General features: G+C 41.1%; 1 long non-coding RNA gene across 4 annotated transcripts in view; it reads right to left on the bottom strand.

Annotated features, from left to right (window-relative positions):
• Nucleotides 1-288: 288 nt before the first annotated feature.
• LOC106725252 overlaps nt 289-4,270 on the bottom strand; it is a 13,280-nt gene continuing 9,298 nt past the window's right edge. For all 4 annotated transcript variants that reach the window (XR_001361125.1, XR_001361124.1, XR_001361126.1 and 1 more), the window contains 2 exons: nt 2,810-3,060; nt 289-480 (listed from right to left, as the gene is read on the bottom strand). This is a non-coding gene — a long non-coding RNA (uncharacterized LOC106725252). The remainder of the gene's footprint in view (nt 481-2,809; nt 3,061-4,270) is intronic.

A 4,270-nucleotide genomic window follows, 5' to 3' on the forward strand; every position in this document is an offset into this window, starting at 1 on the left:
GGCTCTTAGTGTGAATGCACAGGGAATCAGGGATCCCAGGTGCAGGTGATAAGAAACACAGTCAAGTCTCTGGTGCTTGGTGCTGCCTCCTGCCAGGAGAATCGGGGTCCCGGAGCCCCTGCTGTGGGGAACAAGCCCCCAGTGTTTGCGCACTTCCAGGCCAAGACTCCTGCAGCCCGTGCTGCGAGGAGCAAGTTCCCAGTGTTCGTGCACTTCCAGGCTAAGACTCCTCTAGCAGCACTGAGGCCCGGGAGAGGGGTGGGTCTCTCAGGTGAGCCTGCAGGGAGGAGGGTGTGCTCTGTTACTCACAGAGATCTACCACTGCGATGTCTGGATTCTTGGCGTCCCTGGGTCTGTAGCTCAAGGCTCCTCACTCTTGTCCAAGATGGGGGAATGGAATATGGCTGCTCCCTGCCCCCATTTCTTGCAGTTCCTAGACATAGCATGTAAGCCTTTGGTTTGGGGCTTTCATGCCAATTCCTATAGGAAACAAGAGGAGGAGAGAAATCAGAGCAAGAACAAAAGTGGTCTCTTGTGTAGTATTTCTATTAGGAGGAAATTTATGAACAATTCAGCATGGCACGTTTCCTGGAGACCAAAAAGTACCCTTTGGGAATTAAATAGGGAATAAAACTTACGTTGGCTGATATTTTTTAAAATCCTAACCCAAAAGCATGTTTAGAGAGAGGAAGAGAGAGAGAAACATGGATGTGAGAGAGAAACATTGATTGGTTGCCTTCCATACATGTTCTGACTGGAGAATCAAACTGGCAACCTTTAAGTGCATAGGATGCTGAGTCACTCTGGCTCACTTTAGTCTTATTTACCCTTCTCTTGAGACCAAATTTCCATGGATGTGGATCATAATCTGTGAGGTTTCCTCCTTGCTCTGGAGAATGAAATCAAAGACTTCAACTGTAGCTATTATGAACACAAGGCTATGAACCTAGATAAATGAATTCCTAGTGATACCCTGTACATGATGAATAACAATTTCTTGCACTAAACTGGATGTAAAGTTTATGTAACATTTTATGCTGAGAAATGAAGTGTCACTAACAGGCACATTGATGTGAGAGAGGAACATTAATCAGTTGTCTCCCACACATGCCCTGACCAAGAATTGAACCTGTGACTTTTGGGTTTATAGGATGACACTTCTACAACTGAGCCACACCGGCCAAGGCTATGTGATGTATTTTTAATAGATCAACTTCTCTCCTATGCATCTAGGGTGGAGCTAGCTATAAATGTGAGAGAACTGAGAAATTTGGGAGTCAGAGAAAGACAAGTATCACATGATCTCACTCATATGTGGAATCTAATGAACAACATAAACTGATGAACAAAATAGATCCAGAGACATAGAAGCATGGAACAGAATGTGGAATCACAGAGGGGAAGTGGGGGCGGGTGGGGGGGTGGGAAGTGATCAACCAAAGAACTTGAATGCATATATGTATAACCAATGGACACAGAAAATAGGGTGATGAAGGCCTGGGACAGGGGGCAAGGGCAGGCTAGAAAGGGACAATGAGCGGGGGAGGGAGAGGGACATATGTAATACTTTCAAGAATAAAGATTTTTTTTTAAATGTTAATAGGGGACAGTTGGTCTGGGGAATATGGAAACTTCTTTACAACTTCTCTATCAACCTAAATATATTCTAAAATAAAATGGCTATTTTAAACATTAAACATAAACTTGGGAGAACTGAGAAAATAACCACTCAAATCACTTTCTTTGGGGTTTAATCCTTCATACTCTTCCAGTTAAGAAAGACTGAAGAAAGGCCCAGCTCCCTCACCTGTCTGCTTAAGGCCCGCCTTCCAGGTTCAATGCTGATTGATTCTAGTGAAATAGGAATTTTTAGGGGTGAAAAAGACAGGTTTAGGAAATTTTAGAAATTAAGAGGACCATAGAAGAAGCACAGGGCTACAGAGCAGCAGATGGTATATTTCCAAAGACTAGGGAAGCTGAAAAGCTGCAACAGGTACATTTCCATAGAATGAGGGAGCTGGGAACAGCAGAAGGTCTATATTTACAAAACAAAGGGAAGGAAGCCCCTCATCCAGAAGGAGAAGAAGAAACCCCAAAGGAAATAGGAAAACAATAAGGAAGGAGAGGAGGAAAACCTCACATGTCCTATGTGAGGTTCGACCTTTGAACTCAGAAGTTACTATAGTAACCAGTCCAAGGAAATGACCTATCAGAGGGGATATCAAGGCACCAAGATCTACAGCCTTTATAAACCATGGAAACAGGGACTCAGTGGGACTCTTCCCCCTCCCCACGTGAGAGTCCATTCTGTGGGACCCTTTCCTCCTCCCACGTGGGAGTCTGTGCTGTGAGATTCTTTCCCCTTCCCCACGTGGGAGTCTGTACTTGTTCTTCAATAAATTTCCACCTTTGCTATACCACCTTCCATCAGTGGATTCATTCTTCGATTCCCATGGACAAAGAACACGGGAACCAATCTGCCCAGGGGAACACTGCGTGTTCCAGTCCAAAAATTCCATTTCACTAGGCAGTTCACTTCCCTAAGGAGAGACCACACATAACATCAGGAATGTGAACTAACACTAAGAGTCTCATAATTTAGTGGTAGCAAGAGAAGAGAGACTTAGAGACAGGGAGAAAAGTTAAACTGGTGCTGCAATGGCCCAGGAGTGAGATGCATTTGTGTACCTCCTAACAAAGGGGCAGGCTCCCAGTAGCAACATCTATACTGTGCAACTCTGTTCCCAACCAGAATGAATTGTTTTAAGGGAAGACATCTCACCCAAGTAAACCAATCAGATTCTCTCACCTGAGAATTTGAAACTTGGGAAAGAGACACAATGACTGGGGATCCTTTGAGCTGATTCAATAATGGCAGAACTGCAGAGAGATGCTGTTGAGCTTCTTGGGACTATCTTGCTTTCTGCTTTCTGGACATTTGATTGTTAATTTCTTCCTAAGCTTCAGTTACAAGTATTAGTGTCCTTCCTAAAACTTTATTACTTGCTTCCTCAATTAATTAAATATCACTGGGTGAGCAGTAGAAGGTCCTATGTAAATCTATTGAGCATAAGAAGAAATATATAGATCAATGAAATAGAATGAAAAGTTCAGAAATAAACCCTCATATAATGGTAAACTGATTTTCAACAAGAGTACCAAGACAATTCAATGAGGAAAAAAATAGTTTTTTCCACAAATGATTCTGGGATGACTGGATACTTATATGCAAAGAAATAAAATTGCATGCTTATCTTCCATCAAATAGAAAAATTAACTCAAAATTGATCAAAGATCTAAATGTATAATTCTAAAACTCTTACAAGAAAGCATGTGCATAAATCTTCATAATTTTAAATTAGGTAATAGTTTCTTAAATATGACACTAAAAGCACAAGCAAAAAATTAAAAAATAGATAAATTGAGTATCATTAAATTTAAAACTTTTGTGCTTCAAAGAACCCATCAAGAAAGTGAAAAGACAACTTACAGAGTGGAAGAAAATTTTTGCAAATCATATCTCTAACAAGATACTTGTACCTAGAATATACAAAGAACTCTTACAACTCAATAATGAAAAGATAGCTGAATTGAAAATGGGCAATGGATTTCAATAGATATTCTCCAAAGGAAGTGTTAAAATGGCCAATAAGCATACAAAAGATGCTCAACATTATTAATCATTAGGGAGATACACATAAAATCAATGAGGTCCACTTCATACCCACTAGGATGATATAATTGAAAAGACAATAATAAATGTTGGCTGGGAAGTGGAAAAATCAGAGCTCTCACATGCTATTGGGAGGAGCATACAGAGATACAGTCACTTTGGAAAATAGTCTGGCAGCTCCTCAAAAGATTAAACATAGAGCTACCACATGACACAATGTTACTCCTAGATATATGCCTGAGATAAATTAAAATATATGTCCATACAGAGAATCATACATGAATGGTCATAGTAGCATTATTCATAATAGCTAGAAAAAGTAAAGGCAACCTAAAGGTCCAACTGAAGAATGGATAAATAAAATGTGGTATATTGTGGGGAAGCATTAGACTTGGTGGGAAAGTTTGTAAGGAGGACTTTCTGATAAAAGGGAAGTGTGGCTCTAGCTGGTTTGGCTCAGTGGATAGAGCATCAGCCTGTGGACTGAAGGGTCCCGGGTTCAATTCCAGTCAAGGGCACATGCCCAAGTTGCAGGCTCGATCCCCAGTAGGGGGCATGCAGGAGGTAGCCGATCAATGATACTCTCTCATCATTGAT

The sequence above is a fragment of the Myotis brandtii genome, unplaced genomic scaffold (genome assembly GCF_000412655.1).
Source record: "Myotis brandtii unplaced genomic scaffold, ASM41265v1 scaffold15, whole genome shotgun sequence".
NCBI classification, from domain to species: Eukaryota; Metazoa; Chordata; class Mammalia; order Chiroptera; family Vespertilionidae; genus Myotis; species Myotis brandtii.